The sequence below is a fragment of the Scardinius erythrophthalmus genome (genome assembly GCF_964197995.2).
Source record: "Scardinius erythrophthalmus genome assembly, chromosome: 5".
Taxonomy (NCBI): domain Eukaryota; kingdom Metazoa; phylum Chordata; class Actinopteri; order Cypriniformes; family Leuciscidae; genus Scardinius; species Scardinius erythrophthalmus.
Window position 1 is genome coordinate 13,489,708 of NC_138225.1, and position 25,277 is coordinate 13,514,984.

Below are 25,277 nucleotides of genomic sequence, written 5' to 3' on the forward strand. Positions count from 1 at the left end.
GGGGCAGTTAGCGATTATTTTCAGATGTTTTGGCAATGCCCTTATATATTTCGATTCTTTGGAACTACAGCTAAAAAAAAATCACTTAATTTACAGCAAAAAAATGTTTTAATGGCTTGACAATGCTTTAAAAAATATTATTTTAATGCACTGTGGGCCTACGTAATGCATCTGTTAAAAAAAAGTTTATATGGAATAGGCTATTTCATGCCATTGGCGTTGTAAAAAATAATAATAATCACAAGCACTGAAAGTCTAACATGTTAGATGAATATAACACATCTTTCAGCCAGTCAGAGGGGTGTCCTGCAGTGTGAATTTTATCTAATTCATCTAAAACTATTTTATTCAACGTTTTCTAATATTATTTTATCACTCTGTGCATACAGATTTCATATCCCTAAAGGGCTGTTAAAATTAAGAAAATTAAGATTTTCTCCACTAATCAAAAAACAGAAGACTAAGTTGACGGTGTAACATAGCTGGCACATGAACTCTGTAGATGCGGACTCCAATTCACTTTGCTCCTAAAACGTCACTCTCAATCAGTCGCCTACCTTACACTCTTGTCGTCTGGCGGCTTGATAAACTTGTATATTGACTGCTTACCTGACTGTAAGGTCTTTCCAGCAGCTTTGAATTGAGCAGGGTAGAAACTATGGAATCACTTGCACCGAAGCCATTGAGTATAAATTCGCATTCAAATGCACTGTGTGTCTGTTCCACTGTAGTGATCGATCGAAGAACGGTGCGCCTGTAGGCGCACACAATGAATACGTCTGCAAATGATTGTCTGGTTGATTATTTGCTCAGTGATCAGCGTGGTTTTCCATGCCCCGCTGAGTTTTCCAATCCCAGTTATTCCCGATCACAACTGCCGCAGAATCCGTACGCGCTGCCTTTTACATCGTCGCGCGCTCAAAGCCGCACGCAAGCACCCACAACGCGGCGGCATAGTACCTGCTCCTCGCCACCTGCTTTTCACTGAATCAGGTCAGAGAGGTGTCCTGTCCTTTTGATGTTGTCAGGAGACCTGTCTGTCTCTTCTCTCGTACACGGCGCGTTTCTCACATCCCTGCGGTTCACAGCAACAGCGGCAGCGCGCGTCAGCTTGTGCTCCGCGCCGCCCGACAGCACTGCCTAGAGTTCTCACACAGACACAGCATGACACACATTATTAAATAATACATCGAGATGATATGAATAAAACGCGACTGCTCGAACAGTACATTCTGCTCTTTTGTAAAAACTCTGTGACAGGAATAAAAAAAAAAAACTACTTTTGACTGATTCAGTTCACATGGCAGTAGTCTAGGATGTAAAGTCGAAGAGGCAATCATTTTAGTAACTGATTTATAAACTTAATGTTAAATTTACTTTAAATTTGTATTATTCTACTTATGTTTTTCATAATGCAAATAGCTACCCCAGCTGTAGTTTTGTGCATGTCTAGCAGCTATATGGCCAGTTCTGAGTAGATTAGGCTAGGCCTACTTATTGTTGTCCATTACTGAATACAAATAACATGATGCAAATTATAGTTAGATAGGCCTACGTAATCTATTAGCCTGCATTAGGCTACACCTTTTAGGCAATATAATATGACTACTTTTTGATTAGCTACTTTTAGAGTAGGCTACTTGTGACCTAATTTGTTTATAATAGCCTATTCAATTGAATAGTAGAATCTAGTACCATATTGATGAAAATACAAAGAGAATGAGAAAAAAATATCATCAACACCATTAAGTCCGTTAAACATTAGCCTACATTAGCATTAGCTGATCTGACACATAGTGTACGTGCTCGCACTGTCTTCTCCCATTGGTAGCCTACTGAAACATCAAGTCAATCCGCTTTTACATAAAGTTTTTTCTCAGCTTCGTCGACTTGTTGAACACACAGGTCGCTCATGTCGCCAGTTCATTGAAAATGAATGAGCACAGACGGTTTGAGCTGGCATGTGAACTAGGCTTGTACGGCCTTGCGATGTCAGATTCGTAGTTGAATCTTTTCAAGGTATCACTTCTGAATCACTTGAACCAGTTTGAATAGCAAGTCGGTTCCAGTGGAACTCATTAAACTGCAACTCATTTAAGTTTATTAATTTATCAGATGCTTTTACAAATCGATGAATAAATGTGGCAGGCATCATCTACTCCCAGTGTCACTGAACAGTTTGTTTATTTGTTTATACTCAAAATTATTTATATTATTGCGTGAATATGTGGAATTAGGCCTGTTTGATATTCCTTATCATTTTAACAGGATTGCTCCTCCAGAACTGAGAACCTTTTGATGTGTCTGATTCATAATGAGTTGATAACCAGTAAGTCAGCTGATAGTCCTTGGAGTGAACCAAACATTTAAATGATAGGACGACATGTTACCATGTACCTTCTGCTTTTATCCATTAATTTTGTCTTAATAGTCACCTTTTAGTTTTTATAGCGCTTTATACAAGGGGCCTAGATTGTTTCAAAGCAGCTTTACAGTGATCAATGTACGTACAGTTAATTTTGGCTGTAAAGCATCTCTAAAAAGAAAATAAAGTCTCATCGTTCAGCTGAAGTCAGTTCAGTTTTGCTGATTCAGTTCCGTTGTGAGACCATCAATTATTAATAGTTCAATTCAGCTATAAAGCAGCTCTGCAGAAAACAGCGACGACTTCGCCCAGCTCAGTTCAGCTTTCATCAAATAGAGTCAGTGCAGTCAGATGAGTAATATTGTTGAATATTAAGTGTCTCAAACCAAACAAGCCAAAAGGCAACAGTGGCAATGAACCCAAGCTGCATTACGTGACAGAATGGAGAAAAAAAGCCTTGGGAGAAACCAGGCTCAGTGGGGGAGCAGTTCTCCTCTGGCCAAACGAAGCAACATGGTGTGGTTCAATTCCAGGCTGCATCACAAGTCTGGAGTCAGAATGTGGTCTTCTTTGTATCAGCATCTGATTGAGGATTCATTAGCTCTCTGGTGACAATTCACATGCTCACTGCAATGAATGAAACTTTATCCCTTCTGATCCAAGGCTGATCTCATCCTTCTGAAGACATTTCTTGCCCACATACCCCCGACCCAAAGGGGAATACACAGAGTTCATGCAATACTTCATCTATAAGCTCTATTCATGCCCTGCACTGAATAAAGCTTCTGTCTGGTTTATCCATTTGTCTGTTGTGCTGTATGACTAATTTGGTGAGTGTCCAGTTCTGACAATGATCAGACAATAATGGATTTCAACTGACAATAAACACAAGATTGTCATTTTTTTATACATGTAAATCTTCCTGAAATACATGCGTGCACATGTGTCTTTCAGTGATATCAGAAGTGGAATAATAATAAAAATGTTCTTACCAGTTGTTTATGTATCACCTAATGACTGCTGAACAGATATTTCTTCATGTAATGTGATGATTCATGCTGATCAGACATTTTTGCTGAAAGCATCTTGCTGACCCTTTGTACTGCTTCAGGACAGTAAAATGCAGAGTAGGGTACAGGGCTATTTTGGAGGATGAATAATCCTACTGGTAAGTGTATAAGCAAAGCAAATTCGCAATCAGGAAGGCGATGCAGAGAGGGTCAGAGGTTGTTTCCTCTGGCTGTTGAGCGCTGACTGTCAGGTCTAATCACTGTTCTGCACTTTTAATGGTCAGAATAAAGTGAACCCAACCTGCAGGCCAGAGTCTCTCTGCTCTTCTAAAGTCAAAAAATTCATCCTGGCCAGACAGAGACCTTTCGCTCCCTCAAACCATGTTGAACACAGTCACTGGTTTGTCGATCTAACATGTATAATTGCATTACTTTTAAGCATGTTCTGAATTGAAATATTTCTCATTAAAATTAATAAAAGGCCTTAATTTCAGTGTACTGGGGGAATAAACACTGAAAATGCAATACAGACATGATATTTTAAAGTAGGCTTTTATTAAGCAAATAAATTAGTGAAAAATGACTCACCCTCGGTTTTAAAACAGACATCTGTTAAGCAGCTATCCGCCAAAATGCAGATTCGTCACATGATGGGAAAAAAAATTACAGGAAGAAAGATCCTTCATTGTCCTGAATATTTTCAGTCACAAACTAGTAACAGTGGGTGCTATAGAAGCGCACGATGTGGGAATAGGAAATCAGAACAGTCTTTAATCAATCTGTAGAATTTAAAATAATCCAAGACATTTGCATGACTGTTTTTCTACCCCCTCTTTCAGAGACAATGACCATTTGGAGTTCCTAAGGCACAGAGGGGCTGATAGTGATCTAGGCATGCAGGCCAAATGTTTGTACTTTGGGGGGTCGATGAATTGTCACACCTTTAGTACAGTGGTGGAAGTGTAATTATCTGATTGGTCAGTTTGAATGTCTCACAGTTGCGTTTTGGTCACATGGTCAAGGAAAGGATAAAACAAGATTGTAACTGTTGCTCTGTCTCTTTGATGCTCTGGCTATCTTCTTCTCTTCCTCTCTCTCTCTCTCTCTCTCTCTCTCTCTCTCTCTATCTATCTCTCTATCTCTCTCTCTATCTCTCTCTCAGGTAACATTTTTCATATATGCTGGGTACAATTAATAATATAAGTTATCATCATCTCATACATATATTTTGTAACTATTTTAGGTGTAACCATAACCATAATTTGTCATTAAACCTTTTCAATTGCAACTAATGTGCTAACTAGTTTTGATTTGGATTTGACTTTGAAGTGCTACATATTGCAATACAATATCATCACTATCTATAGCAACGCTCTCCCACAAATATTAAGCTATTGTAACTGCACTTATTTCCGTCGTTGGTATAAGTGGCAGTGGGTGGTTATAGACAAGAAATGTGCAGTTTTCTACCATCTTGCCAATAACGTTTCTTTAGTCATTCGGCAGTTCTTGCAGCTTGAACCACTGCAGGAATTCCACCCTTACAGATGGTGCCGAAACCCGGGATCCCTTGCAGTGTGTTTTCTGAAATTCACTTTGATCAGAATGAGGACATTTTTTCACAGTTAATTTTGTGAATGGATTAAAGCTGACCTTCTGACCATGGGATGGGTAAGTCTGTTTTCATTGTTTAATGGTATGATAGGAAATGTCTCCATTTGCATGAATTGAATGAAACAGAATTTAAAAGGTTTTGAATAGCTTTAATTGTCCCATTACTGTATAATTTGTAAATATTGTGAATATTCAGATCTCCTCGGGGATGGAAGGGAAAAAATCTGATAACAGTGATGTATTGTTTGCTTTATGGAGCAAAAAAGTTGAGCCTACCTTGAGTAAACTCAAGAAAGAGTACATTGGGATTAAATGTCCAGATAAGGAAATGCTCCAATGGTGGGACACAATTGGCAAACATCAAAAGAAATCAAAACATGCTGGAATAATTGAGGCTTTAAACTTCATAAGTTTTACACGGCTACGTGAGTTAACAACATGTCTATCTTCAAGTATAGATGCTAAATGTAAAGAAGTGCAATCTAAAAATGCAGAGGCACTAAAGTCTGAGGCAAAGATTCAAGATCTTCAAACACAGCTAGATAAATTACTAGCTGAGCAGTTAGCCCTGACTGAAAAGTGTAAAAATCACAAGGAAATCATTGCAGAACTCAAGGCTAAGCTAAATGCTAAATTGTCTCCCAAAATGCTTAACAGCGATGGGACTAAAAAGCACGTTCGCTTCTTAGAGGAGGTGACTTGCTCTAATGAATCTGAATCATTTAGTTCAGAAAATGCATGTGCAACTGACCAAGAAAGTGTGCCTATTTCAGTTCTTAAGGTGATGCAACACCATAATAGCGCAGAGTCATGTACCAGAACGCATGGTGTACAAGCATTAGAGAGTCGCGAAAACCCTCAAACTCCAGGAGAACGTAGCAAACATCCCTATGGTAAAGAAAGCAGGTTTTGCAGTTCCTGTCAGAAAATAGGCCATAAAGAGGGAAAATGCTGGTCACTGGGAAGGGGCAGACCTCCTCCTTATTTTCAGAAAAATAGTAAACCACTTTCTAAGAGCAAAAATCAGCGATCTGCACGTACAGGTAAAACTCTTAGTGAGTTAACTGCTTTGTTCATGCAAGGCCTTCAGCTATTAACTTCACTTGCTAGTGGGTTAGTGGCCCAATAGCAAGAAGTTTAATATCCAAATTGCAATGATCCTGTTTGTATGTTCAAATTTGTAATTGTGCGTAACACATCGTGCTCATAGAACACACATTATAGTTGTTTGTGCTACATGTGCACATAGGCTAATTAAGTTAATTCTTTAAAACACATGATTGCTTTACTGTAAGTGTTGTATGAAACACTTAGGTTAAAAGGTTGTAGATGCTAAGAATTCTAGACCATGTATCTTGTGTAAACTGGAATAACTGTTTACTGGAATTGCATAGCAATTTCAAGTTGCATGTGTGACTATGTTGAATTTGTTTGTCTCCTTAGTGGAAACTCTGCTATTTTTCCATATAGCTGCAGTAAAACCACGCAAAGGAGCATAGAATTGCCATGTGGCCACAATGTTAATCACGATTTGCATTAACCATGAAAATGCTTCCCTCACAACAGGATTCAGTAACTCTGTACTTTGCACTTTTCTCATGCTCCTTTAACTGAAACAATGGTGTGGGAACATTTTGAGCCAGATCACACCTCATACTCACATTCTCATGCTGGCTCCCTGTTACAACAACAGGACCAAATTTGCATCACAATTGTAAAACCTCCTCACCTTTGTTTTGGGGCATGATGAATTTACACATAGCCACAGCTAAATGCAGCCACCATTTGATCTTCACACAAAGACAAATCTGCATCTATCTGATTCTGCCTCACAAAATTAATGCATACAATGTTATTTAAGTCTTTACATATAGACTGAATTATAACTGTGAATTGCATCCAGTAATTGTTTGTTTTGTTTTTCTTTGGATTTACTTTATCCCTTAAGTAATCATTTGTCTCACCAAGTTAAATTTTAAATTGTATGTCAGTATTTCTCATTTTTACCCAAGTACAAATATTTGTATTCTCAATAATGCTTTTGAAACATTTCTGAAACTGATTTGATTTCTGCTTATTTGTATTGTGTCCATTTTACTTGCAACAATGTTTTTGGACATTAATTCAATTGAATCTCTGTGTTTGGTTACACTGAATATTTTGCTGATACTCTTCATGGAATGGGGTTTTAAACCAGCATTTTTTGTTTTGTTGAAATGCAATTTATTTAAATGTTTCCAGAAACAGTGTAAGAGCTTGTAAGATCTTCTTTTGTTCTCCCTTGACCATATTTTTAAGTACATCAATTTAAGGGCTTTTTGCCAAAGACTAATTTTAATCTGACCATATCAATCCTCTGACCAATGACAAATGCCATGTGTCTGCTTTTGCTGTTTGTTGTTATGCTCTTTTAAGATTGCAGGATCCCTGCAACCAAAGTTCACATCCTGTGACCCGTCTCATAAAGAGAAACCAGCGTTTGCTCCCAGATTCAGTGCCTGTTCTTGTGGAGGTGTGAAGTGTGAAGTGTTCGATGGATGAATTGCATTTCTATGAACGGTGCAATACCATTTGATGGAGCCTCCTCATGCAGGGCTGAAGGAGAACAAAGACTGAACACTGACCAACTGAGATTGCAACAAGCTTGGACGAAAAGTCTGAAGATACAACTACACACAACAGAAAGCATGTCTTTATGGATTGTGTCACCTTTGGACTCCATGTGTGTGGCCAACGGTGCCAAGGGGGGAATTGTAGAATTTAAAATAATCCAAGACATTTGCATGACTGTTTTTCTACCCCCTCTTTCAGAGACAATGACCATTTGGAGTTCCTAAGGCACAGAGGGGCTGATAGTGATCTAGGCATGCAGGCCAAATGTTTGTACTTTGGGGGGTCGATGAATTGTCACACCTTTAGTACAGTGGTGGAAGTGTAATTATCTGATTGGTCAGTTTGAATGTCTCACAGTTGCGTTTTGGTCACATGGTCAAGGAAAGGATAAAACAAGATTGTAACTGTTGCTCTGTCTCTTTGATGCTCTGGCTATCTTCTTCTCTTCCTCTCTCTCTCTCTCTCTCTCTCTCTCTCTCTCTCTCTATCTATCTCTCTATCTCTCTCTCAGGTAACATTTTTCATATATGCTGGGTACAATTAATAATATAAGTTATCATCATCTCATACATATATTTTGTAACTATTTTAGGTGTAACCATAACCATAATTTGTCATTAAACCTTTTCAATTGCAACTAATGTGCTAACTAGTTTTGATTTGGATTTGACTTTGAAGTGCTACATATTGCAATACAATATCATCACTATCTATAGCAACGCTCTCCCACAAATATTAAGCTATTGTAACTGCACTTATTTCCGTCGTTGGTATAAGTGGCAGTGGGTGGTTATAGACAAGAAATGTGCAGTTTTCTACCATCTTGCCAATAACGTTTCTTTAGTCATTCGGCAGTTCTTGCAGCTTGAACCACTGCAGGAATTCCACCCTTACAAATCCAAACAGAACACTCAGGAGATAAACAGGAAAACAACCACTATGATGCAAACAATATCAGACGAATGAACTAGGGAAACTCATGCCTTGTCCACACTTGTCCACATTTTCATTTTACATCTTCATTCTTTTTCTCTCTGTTTTTGGCCTTCAGTCCACACTGAGATGGCTTTTTTATTATAGAAAACTAACCTTTTTGAAAATGCTTTCCAGATTGGATAAATTTGAAAGCGCTATTTTTGCGTTGTAGTGTGAACTGTGTATTTGAAAACGATTACGCATGTTTGGGCTGCACGATTAATCGAAATTAAATTGCACACGATTTGGCAAAGGCTGCGAATATTTTACGCGCAGCTTGTCAGTGCAGCACGACTCTGTGAAGGGTAGTAAATGATGCTCCATCTGAACGCCAAATATGCCACGCAGAAGTAGAGTGCGCACGTCATTCCAGGAAATCCCTATATGCATCATACTATCGCTGTAGTTGAATAAACAGAAGATCGAAATGCTTTGATTGATTAAACATGACTAATAAAAACAAGACTGCCTATTCTGTGTAAGAAGCCACATCATCTCACAGAAGGATGCTCAACTATCATTATGAAGTGAGTTTTGGATGTTGTCTTTTGTTGGACAAGAGGTTCATAAATGCTTCTCATGTTTGGAAAGTTGTCTGACGCGTGTTGCTTTTTCAAATGCATGTTATAAGCGACTCAAACTCACAGTCCTTTCAGACAGAGCAGCGTTTACAGAGCCGTACATCAATGACAAGCTGCGCATAAAAAAAGAATCGCAGCCTTTGCGATTTCAAAATCGCGATAAGCCAAATCGGTTTAAGCGCGATTTCATGTAAATGGCGATTAATCGTGCAGCCCAAACACGTTCATTTGTGCCGCATATTGTACCAATAGATATTCATGTTTATACTGGTATTGTGCCTTTTATGTGCTATTCACTTTCATACAGTTGCTAAAATATGTTACCTTTCACACTCTTCATATCACAGTCCTGCAAAGATGACAGAAAATTGTACTCGCATTTGCTGTCCTGTGGCAAAACATGAGAGCAGTTGTGTTTTAGACCAAACATGGTGACTGAGTGCGACCAGGATGCATCAGTGAATGGTGAGATATTGTGCTAAATAAAATGATCCTGCCAGGAGAATTGTGATAACTTATTTCTTGTTCCATCTGTATCATTTCAGTGAGATTTTATGAAGGTTTTACGCATGCGCAGCTGAATTCAGCAATTTCAGATGTTTCAGTGTGGACAAAAAACGTTTGGAAAACCCTTGAAAATACTAGTGTGGATGGAGATGGAGGTGTTTTGAAACAAAAATGCCGTTTTCAAATGTATCCGGATTAATGTAGACGTAGCCTCAGGGCTGATGAACAGAACCGGTTTGACTGAACAGAAACAGAACAGGTGTGTGGAATCAGGAACTATGTAAACTAATTAACAAACTAAGGAGACTATTATGGGAACAGAGCAAACAGAGTGAAAACGAAATTAAATCATAAACTAAATTCATGTCTCAGTTCTCTCAGTTTGACTGTAGAACTGTAAATCCTTCCAGAAGATCTTCTGTGAATGAAAAAGCTCTCACTTTAAAACTCTAGTCCTCAAAAACACAGTGTCTGTCAAAACACAGTATTTGTCACAGTGTTCAATATCTGTTTGTTTTTCAGAGCATGTTTTCAAGCGTAGATTCCTACATGAGATCACATTTAAAGCTGTTTTTCTTTTCATGTGTTTTTAAGATTCATATCTTTTTGTACCAATTGCCAAATATCAGAAATACAAAAAAAGGAAATGTCTTTTATACTTAGATGGCCGATATTTGATATTTTACATTGTTTCATGCCACACATTGGATAACTTAAAGTTATCTTTCTTATCTATATATCTATATAGTTATCTTTTATTTAATTAAAAAAGAAGGATATTTTTGGACATTATGGCAATAACAATCAACAATTACAGTAAGAAAAATCTGTTGGGATACATTTTTCATCTTGGCACTTGCAGAAAACGAAAAAAATAAATAAAAATAGGGTGTGAATTATTGTAGACACATGCAGAATTACACTCACCTAAAGGATTATTAGGAACACCATACTAATACTGTGTTTGAGCCCCTTTCGCCTTCAGAACTGCCTTAATTCTACGTGGCATTGATTCAACAAGGTGCTGAAAGCATTCTTTAGAAATGTTGGCCCATTGATAGGATAGCATCTTGCAGTTGATGGAGATTTGTGGGATGCACATCCAGAGCACGAAGCTCCCATTCCACCACATCCCAAAGATGCTCTATTGGGTTGAGATCTGGTGACTGTGGGGGCCATTTTAGTACAGTGAACTCATTGTCATGTTCAAGAAAACAATCTGAAATGATTCGAGCTTTGTGACATGGTGCATTATCCTGCTGGAAGTAGCCATCAGAGGATGGGTACATGGTGGTCATAAAAGTATGGACATAGTCAGAAACAATGCTCAGGTAGGCCGTGGCATTTAAACGATGCCCAATTGGCACTAAGGGGCCTAAAGTGTGCCAAGAAAACATCCCCCACACCATTACACCACCACCAGCAGCCTGCACAGTGGTAACAAGGCATGATGGATCCATGTTCTCATTCTGTTTACGCCAAATTCTGACTCTACCATCTGAATGTCTCAACAGAAATCAAGACTCATCAGACCAGGCAACATTTTTCCAGTCTTCAACTGTCCAATTTTGGTGAGCTCGTGCAAATTGCAGCCTCTTTTTCCTATTTGTAGTGGAGATGAGTGGTACCCGGTGGGGTCTTCTGCTGTTGTAGCCCATCCGCCTCAAGGTTGTGCGTGTTGTGGCTTCACAAATACTTTGCTGCATACCTCGGTTGTAACGAGTCAAAGTTATTTCAGTCAAAGTTGCTCTTCTATCAGCTTGAATCAGTCGGCCCATTCTCCTCTGACCTCTAGCATCAACAAGGCATTTTCGCCCACAGGACTGCCGCATACTGGATGTTTTTCCCTTTTCACAGAGCCATAGAGAGAAAGAGTTGCGACACTCCCATAGACCTCCGTTGTAAATAATGGCGGTTTTAACCGCCTACTTCCGGGATTTGAAGATCGGAATAGTTCTAAACACTGTCATCTTGGCGTTGGACACCATTCACTTACATTGCTGCGCGTCGAGTTGTTCTAGAGTTAAGTTGCTGAAATATCGACCTCTTTTGAATTGTCAACTGTCTATGTTGTATCAGAGGCCCTTTGCGATGCTTATACTGGTCTTCATTTGTATATGCACAGCGTAATTATTTATATTTTATGTTGGTTGTTTCAACCAATTTTCAAGCACTGCCTGCTAGCTAGTGCGACTTCGTCAGCTGTGACAGTAAGAGTTCGGTAATGAATCACTACCACCTTTATAGCAACTTTTATTTAATTAAATTTTTTGGGATATACTAACTTTTCATTATGTTTTATTGTCTTGAGTGAAGCGGCTTGTGAGAACAATGCTGGACCTCTAGGATTGTTATGGGATCACCAGTCCTGTGGATCACCTGCCCCTGGTTTTTGTTTTTCTTGTTCACACACACCCACACAAGCACACATTTTTGTTGTCTGTCATTGTTTAATAAAAAATATTTAAGCGAACTCTGAACGGACCGCCACGGCAGACCTCTTTGCGTGATCACGAAGGTAGGCTAATGGCTGAATCAAAATTTATAAGCAAAATCACGGGAATCAATAGCCTAATACAGCCCAGTTGTGCTAAAATAAATATCATGAGACGTCCATCATCAGATGAATGATATGGAAAAGTTAAGTTAGAGCCGCTAAAGCCAGTGCTACTACCCATGCGAACATGAACACTAAGCTTTTCCCTCCAAAAATATAGCCTAAAACTTATCTCCAAATGCAAAACTGACATTAACAAAATGCAATAATGCAATAACAGCTGAAAAAGTACTTGGGTGTGTGTTTTATTTTATATTTACTGTTCAATAATGCAATCGCTGCTGTCTGTCCCATAGAAGAACATGACAGCCAGCGTGTGTTTTAGAACTATTGGGGCTTACATGAACCACGTGACAGCCATAGCGGCGACATCAAAGAGTGTCGCAACTCTTTCTCTCTATGGCTCTGCCTTTTCACACCATTCTTTGCAAACCCTAGAAATGGTTGTGCGTGAAAATCCCAGTAACTGAGCAGATTGTGAAATACTCAGACCGGCTTGTCTGGCACCAACAACCATGCCACGCTCAAAATTGCTTAAATCACCTTTCTTTCCCATTCTGATTCAGTTTGGAGTTCAGGAGATTGTCTTGACCAGGACCACACCCCTAAATGCATTGAAGCAACTGCCATGTGATTGGTTGATTAGATAATTGCATTAATGAGAAATTGAACAGGTGTTCCTAATAATCCTTCAGGTGAGTGTAATTAGCAGTCAGATGAATAAATAACAAGATTATCTTAAACTCGCCCTTAATCCAAAACCCCCCCAACAGAAATAGAAATATCCAGTATGTGATTTCTATCAGGCAGGAGCAAGGAGGAGTTTGAGTTTTAGTTCTGGAATGTAGATCTCATTATCAGAATTCAGGAAATGCTCATTGTTTGGCCCACAGAGCCAGATCAGCTTTTATTAGGCAAATCATTCAGTGATGGATATGGATTCATTCCACGAGGGATTGGAACCTGGAGTGTCAAGAAAGATTCTAGTCAGCACTTACTCTTCACTCTCTTCAGATATCGTAAACTCTCTTGAGATTAAAGACTTCAGTTGCAGTGAATATTGCAGTGACCTAAATAGTTTAGAAAAGTGATGGCTTTAAAATAATTACATTTTTTTAATTGTCCACATGCCGACAATATTTCTATTTCCGTTTTCAAGGCTTTAAACATTGAGCCTCGTTCATGTACACGAGCAGAACTAATTTCTGTGTAAATTACTCGTAAAAGCATTCTAACATGACTTGCTGCATTCAATTCAATGCGGCGGTTTACATTTTGGTTTGAAAATGTTTTACTCAGAAATTTGTTCTACTTGTGTTTCATGAATAAGGCCCATTGACAGTCAGCCACACTTTTCTATGCCTCTTTATTTCAACACATATGTGCCTTTATTTAATGCTTCGAGTAGTTCAAGTTCCCGCTGTGTACATCATTTATAAAAACAATCACTGCAATTATTGACTGACTGCGGAGGATGACTAAATAACAAGTAATTTCAGGTCATGACCATCAAGGGCACCAGTCATTAAAGACTCAAAAAGGATTATTTTAATAAGAGACATCCTACATCACTAAACTATTAATCGTCCCTTTATTTGTGAATAGACAACAGGATCCATCGTGAGAGAGAGTGTATGATCATATGTGTAAATGTCCTCAATCAAGCTAAAAGGTTGCCACAGGTAACAAAACTGTCATATGCAAACCCATATCTACCATCTATACTTGCCTTGCACCTCTGAAATAAAAACTTTTATTCAGCAAGGACACATTAAGTTGATCAAAGTGACCATAAAGGCATTTATAATGTTACAACAGATTTCTGTTTCAAATAAATGCTGTACTTTTGAACTTTCTATTCATATAAGAATCCTGAAAAAATGTATCACTGTTTTCACCAAAAATATTAAAGGGGTCATGACATGAGAAATCAAATTTGCCTTGACCTTTATAAGAGGTCTTTGCACCATTAAAACATCCTGCAAGTTTCATAGCTTAAAACGTCCTCCTCATTATAAACAAAGCATTTTTAATCAAGCTTCAAAAATAGCTCGTTCAGATATTGCAGGATATGTGATGTCACACAGGTAAATACATTTGTATATGACTGCCCACAGAGCAAGACATTGACGAATGGTTATACATCATTACAATATAGGCCCCGCCCACTGGCATTCAGTCACTTAACGACAGACTTATCCCTAACACTGGATTTGAGCATTGCTTTGTGTCTAAAACAAATAGAACCCATTATAATCACTGACGTCGTATACACTGGATATAGTTTACAGAAGCGCGTTCATTTTCTGACACACTCCACGTGCTCGAGTCTGTCGACAGGACAAATAGTACAGTGCGTTTCTATACTTGGTTGCATTGTGAGTATTTGCAGCACATGTTGTCAAACTGATGTTTTCTTAATTTGCTGGTGTTTTTATTATTTGCATGCGTTTTCTTCAGTTGCAGCACGTTGAGCTTTCTCTGCCACAGTATATTTCACCATAAACAGAAGCGCTCAACAGGAAGATCAGTGCTCATCCACCAGGATCTTAGTTATTACCTACTTATTCTTTACATGTTTACATATGCAAGTAGTTCTTATTCATGCATTGAGCGATTATTGTCATGTATGCAGGATTTTCTCCTTAATTCTCCTTTCATTTTGAATGTTGAATGGAAAGAATAACAGCATACAGGTTTTGAATGAAATGAGAGTGTGAGTGAATAATGATGGTTTTGTGAAAAAACTTTTTTTGCAAACTGTTTCTTTAAATACTAGACTTCATATTGCGTGATTATGAGACAATCAATTCTGGTAAAATTACACTGAGAGTGATGAAGCCTTTCTGAATTTATTGCACTGAATCATGGGAGCATTGATGGGGTTCAGTGACAGCTCATATATTCACTGCACATACGCTCCATATCACAGCTCAGAATATAAAAACTGATGAATTTACCCAATAGTAAAACATCTCACATTTAAATCAAGGCTGACAAATGCTAATCGATGCACTGATTTGTGGACATGCAGTCATGTGTGAAATGTGTCTAACATGTTCATGTTAGCTCATGGTTTGACAAACAAATGTCTCATTTGCAGTTTAATTCTTTTATAAGAATTGCATAAGAAAGATTCAGAAGATTCAGACTTTTTCTGTATCTTCAAAACTTCATCTGACATTCAGTTGACAATCTCAACAGAACTGCAGTTAACTCAGAGTAACCAAGTCTCTTATGATTTGAAACCGCTTATTAAAGCCTGCATCTTTAAAAAAAAAACAAGCTTTTACATAAAATGAATAATAAAACGTATTTTAGATTAAGATCTCCAGATCAATAATATAATGCAACATTTGACTATATGTTTAACTCCTTTGTACAGAGTCAGATGTTTCTTCTTCCATTAAAGCAAAATATCCTCTGTGGATCATTATCGAATCATGCTGGAGAATGTGATCATCAGGTTTTACACACACTTGTGGAGTTCATATCAAATAAATAAAATAAATAAATAAAGGAACATAGAATCTTCTTAAATCCTCCTCCAAAGCAGACAGTAAAATGTGTGTCTTATTTAAAGGGAGCTGAAACTCTATACATGTAAATTAAGAGATCTCATTCTCTGCCAGCACATCTGATATACTCCTTATCTTCTACAAGTTCATCACATTTCACTTGGACCCTGCCACTGGATCAGGTGGAGACATTTAATCTGAGGCCAGTCCAACAAAAGGAACTCTAAAGTATGAGAGATATCACACAAATATGTTGTAATTCAGAGAGAAAAGAGACCTATGCCCCAAGAGAATACAAGATTATCCCACATACTGCAAAGGCTTTAAAATTGTCCAAATATTAAAACAGAAAATGAAAGACAAATGTTATGAAGTTAAATACTTCTGCTATTATTGAAAACAAGCAACATGGAATCAATCCCAGAAATAATTTACTGTAAACTTGCAGATAGCATAAATATGGCTGCATGGCTATGGTCAACCGGTTTATTCACTTGACTATCTCATGTTTCAACAGCCTAATCTATGTTTATATACACCTTTCCACAGATTTTTTGGCAGACATACTAAAAACACCATGGGAGAAATGAACCATGCACCCTCTAACCTTTACATTCATTTCTTTTGAAGTTGCTTCATTCCAAAGCAGATTCCAGATCATCCACATAATATGGTAATTGGAGTTGTACAACCACTCTAGCAACCACCTAAAACATCCTAGCAACACCCTACCATCCAAAAGCAACCAAATAGTAACACCTTAGCAACTGCATATAGCAACACCCCAGCAATCCCCCACAACAGCCTTGCAAAATGGGTTTCTCACGAGCAAGTGCCACTCACATTTAAGTTAAGATCTATTTAGAAAAAAAAAATCATTTTAATCTAGGGCTGTAAAATCAATCAATCACGATTAATCGATTTTACAGCCCTACTGTAACCTCTCCAAATGAAAGTTTCATAAGAGCTTGTTAAATTACTGCCACCACCAGTTATGAAACAAAGATATAAATAACCTCACACTCTTCTTCCGCCTGTCGCGAACACGCCGGACTCTCCCTCATTCACTCAGCCTTCAGTCACCAGAGTACTAACCACGCACACCTGCCACTCATCAGCCCACATCACCAGCACTGCTATAAAGCACAAACACACCCCACCCCCATCACAAGTTCTCTGGCCTCGGCTAGAGAAGACAGCTATGTGCATTCACTATTCCTTACATTACCTGACTAATAGTCCACTCTTGAAAGAGTAAATTCGGACACTGAGTGTGCCTAAAGCGCTGCTGCTTTTATAGTTTGTGCTTAATGTTTAATAATCATTTGAAACTTAGCAAACAAATGATCCATCTCTTCCGATCTTACCTTCATTGCATTGTGTTACTACTGCTTCATTTAAGAAACTTTACCAATTTGTTATTCCTCAAACTCTGACATCATCATTGTGTTCGAGCCATTATATTTCAGCCATACGTAAATTTTTTTTTTTTTTTTTTTTTTTTACACTTAAGTTTTTATTCATATGAACTTGTGACATTTGCAGTGTTATTCCACGATGGTGGGCAAAAATAATTTTCTAGATGTAGATGTGCCGCACCAAGATGAAGCAGCTCACATTACAATGAGTGTGCTGGATGTGTGATTGGCTCATGGCTCAGAGATGATGAGGTCAGTATCTGCATTGCAGACAGGAAATAAGGGTTTAAATCTCATATGGGAACTGGGAAGCCCGTGGAGAAAAGAAGCAAGTCGTGAGGGAGAAAAAATCTTTATAGGGAATGAGAATAAACTGTTTGGGCTGTTAAATAAATGCAAAAAAAATCCTAGACTTCCATGATTATTTCTTCTCTGAAGAGGCACTTGTGTTTATTTCTATTCAAACTGGTTTCAATCTGGCAAGGCTGAGAAAGAGGATTATTATAAGTAGATATTTTCAGGATCATTGCATTGTGTGGGTTCACAAAATAAACATCAGAAAACAGAATGAGTTGATCTGCTATCTGACATAAACAACTGGGGAGTTAAATGAATGAAAATGATAGAATCAAAAGCTCATGGAAAACAACAACATATTTCATGGTTATATAAAAAGCAAAATACTCTGAAACGGACGACCTCAGAAGTGTCATGCTCAAATTAAGTGGAAAGAAAGTAGCCTAATGCTTTTGAAAGCATTGCAGAGTCACAATGTTTACAATATTAAAGGGTAACTCTCACCAAAATTGAACTTGGGATCTTTTTGTTAATCTACCCGAGTCAAACTTTCGTGTAAAAGCATAATTAGAATGGAAACACCACTTTTAAGATTGACCTCGTTTTAGGTCAAAAAGCCTTTTGAATGGGAGTGCATGGGGCACCTCTATGATAGCATCAAAACGCTATTTTTAAAACACTAAGTAGGCTCGACACAACATAAAACTGTGCTCGAAGTATCACCAGGGGCTCTACACATGAACTTGAGCACCGACTACATTTTTTTGTGTACACAAAGTTTACTAAAAAGAAAGGGTTTGAACAACTCACTGTAGCTGTTGTTCTTCTCGGCCGCCGGCATTTTGTCAGTCAAAAATAGTCGATTTGTATCACTGAATTATTTCATTATTACGTGAGGATTCTTTTTCAAATACAAGGTCGATATTGATTTTCACTAACGACAAAACAACAAATTATCCATGAATTTATATGGATCTAAGCTTTAGAAGCTTTCCATCTTTACTCTCCTCCCAGTTACGTTGCATTCGGAGATCGACTATTTTTGACTGACAAAATGCCGGCGGCCGGAAACGCTAACTGATAAAGTGAGTCGTACAAAACCTTTCTTTTTAGTAAACTTTGTGTACACAAACAATGTAGTCAATGCTCAAGTTCATGTGTAGAGCCCCTGGTGATACTTCGAGCACAGTTTTATGTTGTGTGGAGCCTTCTTAGAGTTTTACAAATAAAGATTTTGATGCTATCATAGAAGTGCTCCATGCACTCCCATTCAAAAGGCATTTTGACCTAAAACGAAAATACGGTCAATCTTAAAAGTGGTGTTTCCATTTTGATACAAGTATGTCTTATATAATATAATGACTAGTTAAAACATTTAGTATCAATACTTTTATGTGAGGATCAATCCTCTCTATATAGCATCAATATTATCGCAATTATCGATTAGTTCTATCACGACCCGTGTGGCTTGATCTTTGGCATTCTATCCAAACACAAAACTCATGGCATACAGAAGTGTTATTCACAAGAGTTTCTTTTTTTTATAGTACTATCTATTTTAAAACTGATAAGAAAAATACTATTATTAAAATGAAAAGTAAAGAGAAAATGCTTTTCTCTACTCTTGCTGACTTAAGGCTATAAGGAATAAAGGATTGCATTCATTTGCTGATTTCCTGTAAGCAGAAAAGGTCAAACCTGAGGTCAGCAAGATGTATTGTTGTTGCTTCCTACACAGAGACAAATAACACAACTCACACTCTCGTGGCAAGACTGTGGCAAACAATAAACTTGTTATGCAGAGTGGGAGGAAAAATGTATCCAAAAAAAATACACAGATACAATTAGCTGACTAGAGGCCAAAACTCAAAGATCTTCACTCAGCTAAAATCCTGTGAACAGTGGAGTCACACAAATATGCACACTTTAGACAAGCTCTATTTTAGGAGAGCAGAGCCTGGTTTGTAGTCTGTACGTACACACACGATAAACCCAACATAAATGTTCTTAGCAGATAGCATTATTTTATCCAAAGGTCACATCTGCATGTTTACTGCTCACAAACTCACCAACATTTCAACTACCAACCAATGTAAATAGCAAGTATCATTTTTTTTCAAATGCACTTGTGCACTAGGTTCTGCGCAGTGCAGCAGATTTGGGGGAAAAGGACAAATAAAACTCAAAATACACACATTATACTCTCAGTAGGAAATGATGGTTCTCTGAGATCCGTTTGAGTACATTCAACCAGCATTGTCTATGGTACCAGATCAAGCCCTTGACCTCTAATCCCCCTCCAGTCAAATATAGTCAACAGAGACACGTATCAGGGTGTCCCTACAGAGACTTGTATTTCCCAGGGCTTGATTTATTTTTAAATTAAAAGTATAGATTCTTCTTTTTAATATTTGAAGGTCACATCATTTTCATCATCATACACGCACACACAAACATATATATATATACTGTTTTAATTGAAATTAGGTACATTGCCTAAATTTACAGCTGTTACTTTCAGCTGTTTGCAATGAACAAATCAAACAAAAGTAATTGAAATGTAACTTGTAATGACTGCAGTCTCAAAATTATTCAAGCCATTCACGGCAAGCATCGTCAAATACTTAGTAGAACACCCTTTTGCAGTAAGTAATATCTTCACTCGTGAAAAATCCTCTCACCGGCCCCCGCTCCCTCTGGTGAAGATATTACTCCGCCAAGACGAAGTGCTTACAAGCACTTGCTATGGTATTCCGCCATACAATATAGTTATCCATTTTACACGCTTAGAAAAGCGCAACGTTTTGTTTTGTGTCACCGTCCTAGGTCTAGTTACACTACGCGAGTAACTGTGTTTAAATAGGGAAACCGTGGAGGTGTTTGGTAGCTTCTCTGCTTGGCCCGTATTGAATGAACTGAGTGAACAAAGTTTCGCCGCGCGCCAGAGCGATTGAGTGCACGCACTGAGACGAGAGAGGTATGTATCAACTCGTCTTAGGGGTGGGAGATATTGACAAAAATGAATATCTCGATATTTTTTTTCCAATATCTCGATATCGATATTCAGACGATATTTTTGCCACCCTTCAAAGAAATGTGTGCAAACTGGCAAAGAAGGTCCAGTTGGTCTTTTGACTTGCTGCATTTTACCTATGTAGGCTATAAAAGAAACAATAAAGGAGCTAACTAAACAGAATCTGAGGAAGCCCCTATCTTTTTCCACTTACAAAAAAAAAAAAAAAAACGTAACTAGGCACCTTTTGCAACAGTGATTATTAAATCAAACAACAATATTGTTGATGATAAATTCAAAGTAAAAAAAAAATATTTTCAAAACGCTATCAATCCATCCATTTTTTCCCCAAAACGCTATAAATCCATCCATTTTTTCCCCCCAAAAAATTGATGGTTTGTCTTTTAAAAAAAGTCTTTTGTCTTTTATTTTTCGTGTTTGCATTTATGAGGAAAAAACAATATTACGTGTCAGTTCTCCATTATGGACGCGAGTGCTCTGAAAGCGGCAAAAAGACTAAAGACTTTCAAACTTTCACAGAGACCTCGAAACAAAAAGCACAAAGCCTTTCTTTAAAACAGATTTCGTTTTGTATAAATTGTATCTTAATTTTAATACATTATTCATTAACCAATTTCCTGGATTTAATACATTAAAATTCAATATATAAATATAGGCTAGCAATCACAACATAAGGCGCCGGTGCTTGAACTGGAGATTATATCATCATGAACCGAACCGTAGCCTACTCGCCTCACAGGCCTAAAAAATGTGAAATATATTTACAGAAAGCTGGTTCTAAACAAAACCATCCAAAACAAAATAAAACTATGTAGCCTAATAAATGTGCATTTCTCCGTTGCGTTCACAGCCTACTGCGAAGATCGCGAGTCATTATAGCCTATCGTCAACTTCATCTTTGCAGCCGACACAGAAATTAATAAACAATTTAAAATGTCTTATTGCAATATTTTACATATTCATAATCATTAATTTTGGTGGATCTTTGAGGCAGCTTTTTAGGTTAATGGCGTTTTGGAAAAGAGCTCTTCACGTAACGTTTCACCAAGGCACAGCGGCCCTTCAGCACATAAGAAAAAAAGAAGAGAAAAAGCACGGACTTACTAATTACGAAACTTTGATGTGGTTGAACAGGTGAAACAGTCACAAATTCCTCTGCAACTCAAACCTTCTCAATACGAGTTATGAAGGAAGAGAACAGCATTACAGTTTTCAGCGCGTCCTTGATTGCTGTGTTCTGACTGAAAAAGTGTGTGCAGGAGCACATGCGCAAACGGTTTGTAAAATGTCCTTTTGTAAAATGACATATGATAAAATAAAAATAATTCATATATCATTTTAAAAACGGTTTTGCGCATGTGCTTCTGCGCGCACTATTTCGAATTTACGTATGCGTTTTTGACGACGCGGGACCATGGGCTGGGCCACTCGGAGGTTGCTTCCGCAAATAGTACTGCCCTACAGTATTAAAAATCGCCACATATAATTGTTTAGAAGGTTATTGTGTGAGTTATTTGTTTTCTCTTTAACTTCTTTCAGCTCTTTTCATGTTTGGGGGGTCGGATTGTACAAATTATGAAATATTCGATATCCCAATTTTGCATATCGTCCAGACAACAATTTGGATATTATCGTCTAAACGATATATCGCCCACCTCTAACTCGTCTTAGTTAAGGGAATAACATAGTTTAACATGAAAAGACGGTGGAGTATTCCTTTAACCACCTTCTTCAAATACCATCAGAGATTTTCTATGGGGTCAAGTCAGGTGATTGTAATGGCCTCTGTTGAATCTTCCATGGAAGTCCTGCATGACTTTTTCTGCAACCAAGCCTTGGTGGAATTTGAGGTATGCTTGGGATCATTGTCCTGTTGGAAGGTCCAATGACCCCAGGCTTCAGCTTACTCACTGACGGCATGACTCCTGATACTTCAATAAATCCATCTTGTCTTCCACACGCTGCAGGTTTCCAGTGCCAGTACGTGCCTTACTGTGCAGCTGAAACCTCAGTGCCTGTTGCGACCAAGTCTTTCTGCAGGTCTTTTGCAGTCACTCTGGGTTTTTTCTGAACCTGCCTTCTCAGAAATCTGGTTGCAGTCGTTGATAACTTCCTCTTTTAACGCTGAACTTGCGAACTATGCTTCCAATGGTGTCTACACCATTGGAACATTGGTGTAACATAAACATTTTTATTTAACTCAGTTGTTTAGTTATTTTAGATTAAATTATTATAATTATTTTTAAATCATGATCAACCATGATCATGCCCCAAATAAAGTTTTATGAAAAGTTAGTGAACTTGTTTACCAAGGAGAAATAGAAATTGAAGGTTCATTTAAATTTTGAACATAATATCAAGTTGTAATTTTGTCAAAATTATAAAAAAAATTATTAAAGCTTTACTTAATTGTCCGCATTTAGCATACATGCTATGAAATTAGCCATAGCAAAACAAAACAAAGTCAACCATTTTATTCCAAAAATGTTTAAAAGGGCATTTGATATCACCGCAGAATATCACACTCAATACAGTTTTAGATATGGTGGAAATGACACTGTGGTCAATGACGTTTAATTAATATGAATTAAATGATAAATGAATATGAGTTGCATGTAGATTGGTGGCTGTATTGTTAGTAGATATATTAAGGAAATTAGTGTGAAATGTGTGTTGTAAGAGAGTTTAAAATGTCTTTCAGAGAGATGGAAGGAAGTAAATCTACAGAATGTCCTCCAGTGACAGATGAGATCTGAGAAGGACACAGACAAACACTCTGGCACCAGACTGAAAGGTAAGAGTAAAGGTGACTGATGAGTGTGTATTCTCAGCTTTATTTCTCTGTGTCCTTTGAGCTGCTCTGATTCATCCTTATCATAGTTTTCAGACACAGAGCTTCCCCACACAAACATACAGACCTTCTTCACTCAGCAAACTCTAAGACAGGCACAAATACACAGATTGGCAGACTGTGTACACTCAGCTGTTAACACTTACACAGCTGCTCCTTCATTCCCTAATGGAAATCCACAGTAAGAGCCTTGTTTGTTTGAACATTCACTCATTCGTTCATTTTATCATTTGCTTGTAGTTTTACATAATCTTATTGCTGTCTTTCTTGATTAGCATTACAGAGGAAATATTTACTGTAAAATTAAATATTGTTTTATGTTATATATTCGTCTCATTTTCCAAAAATTACTTACTAAAAAACAAAGGAGAGAATTGTTGACATACAGTAAGAATAAAGAGCGATAAAATCATTGTGGATTGCATAGCTCAGATAATTTTATGTAGGCCTACACTGTAAAAATGTTTGCAATTTTTCCAGAAAATAACTATAAAATTGGTTGAGTATGTACTACTTGTAACCGGTCCCACTCTACCCACTTCAAACGGGGTGCCTCTTGAGGCTCTTACTGGCCTCTGTCCATTACACATGTTCAGTGAACAATTATAAATGGTTGGGCATTGCATTAGATGTAAAATTACCATAAAATACTGTCAAATTGATGTTTTTTTGCAAGTAAAAACCATGAATTATATAATCTACAAAGACATTTCCAGAAGTCCTTGCTATTTAGTTAATGTTTAGGCCTATTGCATTATTTTAGTGTCATGCATGTTAGTCTGACTGTGTTTTGTCTTGTGTCTCCAATGTGCTCCGTGAAGTCTATAGTTTAATATGAACTCTGATTCTGTTTTACTAATATTATAGTGGTTATCTGTATATTTTAATGTGAAAAAGCAGATTTTGATAGTTTAAGTAACTTGGTATATATACTTGGTAACACTATATCACTTAATGAAATAAATATATGGTTATACTGTAAGTTGTATAGGCCACAAGCACCAATATGCCACCCATAATACCTGAAACGTTGTCACCGTATTTTTTACTGTTAATTTCTGGCAGCCAGCTGCCTTTTTTTTTTTTTTTTTTATGTATTTGAGATCTCTTCTGAAACTCTGTACCTGTATGCCTACTGGGATAATTTGCTTGTAAAGAAATTAAAAAGAAAGAGAATTAAGTGTGTAATTGTTCAAATACCTTCCGTATACATTTACTCAACCAGTGGCGTGAATAGGCCAACCAGTCCCGCAGTTAGCATTACACTGGTTCCCTCGACAAAAACCTAATAGGATTTTTCCATAAGCTTTTGGATTATTGCAAAAAAAACAAGCTCTGTGATCAACAAAAGTTTGATACTTACATGCTTTGTCCATCAAGTTAATTTTGCACTTGCACTTTGATACTCTTTTTTTTTTTTTAAGTTTACGTTATCAGCCCCCCAAAATGCTGTTGTCGTGTAAATAAAAGGCCCAAAGTTTTCTGTTTTTAGTTGAAAATGTTTAGTTGTTTGGCGAATGGGGGTGAAATGCGCTCAATAGGAATCTACAGGATCGGGTTGAAGTTGGTCACGCAAAATCGCCACGTTGACTGGGAATCTGATTGATTGATGGACATATTTTTTCCCACAAATTTGCCTCACTTTAAAAGACAAACAGTTGAGAAATTACAAAAATATCATCCAGGATCAGCTCTTGAGCTAAAACTGGACAACTGTGAAAGTTATTTCAGTTGCAATTTTACTGGAAGCCAATGCAAATTCTGAAATCAACACAGCCTGTTTGTGTGTGCGTGTGTATGGAAAAGAGGGACATGTGTCTTCATTTCCCTTTATGCCTGATTTCCTCTTCCACTGACTGTGAACCCTCCCCTGCAGCTTCACTGAGTGTGATATAGTGCACCTGCGCTCTCCCACGCCAGGGAAGAGAAAGAGAAGG

General features: G+C 37.6%; 1 protein-coding gene across 8 annotated transcripts in view; it reads right to left on the reverse strand.

Annotated features, from left to right (window-relative positions):
* wscd2 (WSC domain containing 2) overlaps nt 1-16,853 on the reverse strand; it is a 61,939-nt gene extending 45,086 nt beyond the window's left edge. The window contains exon 1 of one of the 8 annotated variants that reach the window (XM_081366072.1): nt 16,762-16,853. The gene's annotated coding sequence lies outside the window, so the exon portion shown is untranslated. Of the gene's footprint in view, nt 1-609; nt 1,152-16,761 lie in introns of those variants that run through there. The other 7 variants (XM_081366069.1, XM_081366075.1, XM_081366074.1 and 4 more) reach the window with 7 other exon arrangements.
* Nucleotides 16,854-25,277: the final 8,424 nt, after the last annotated feature.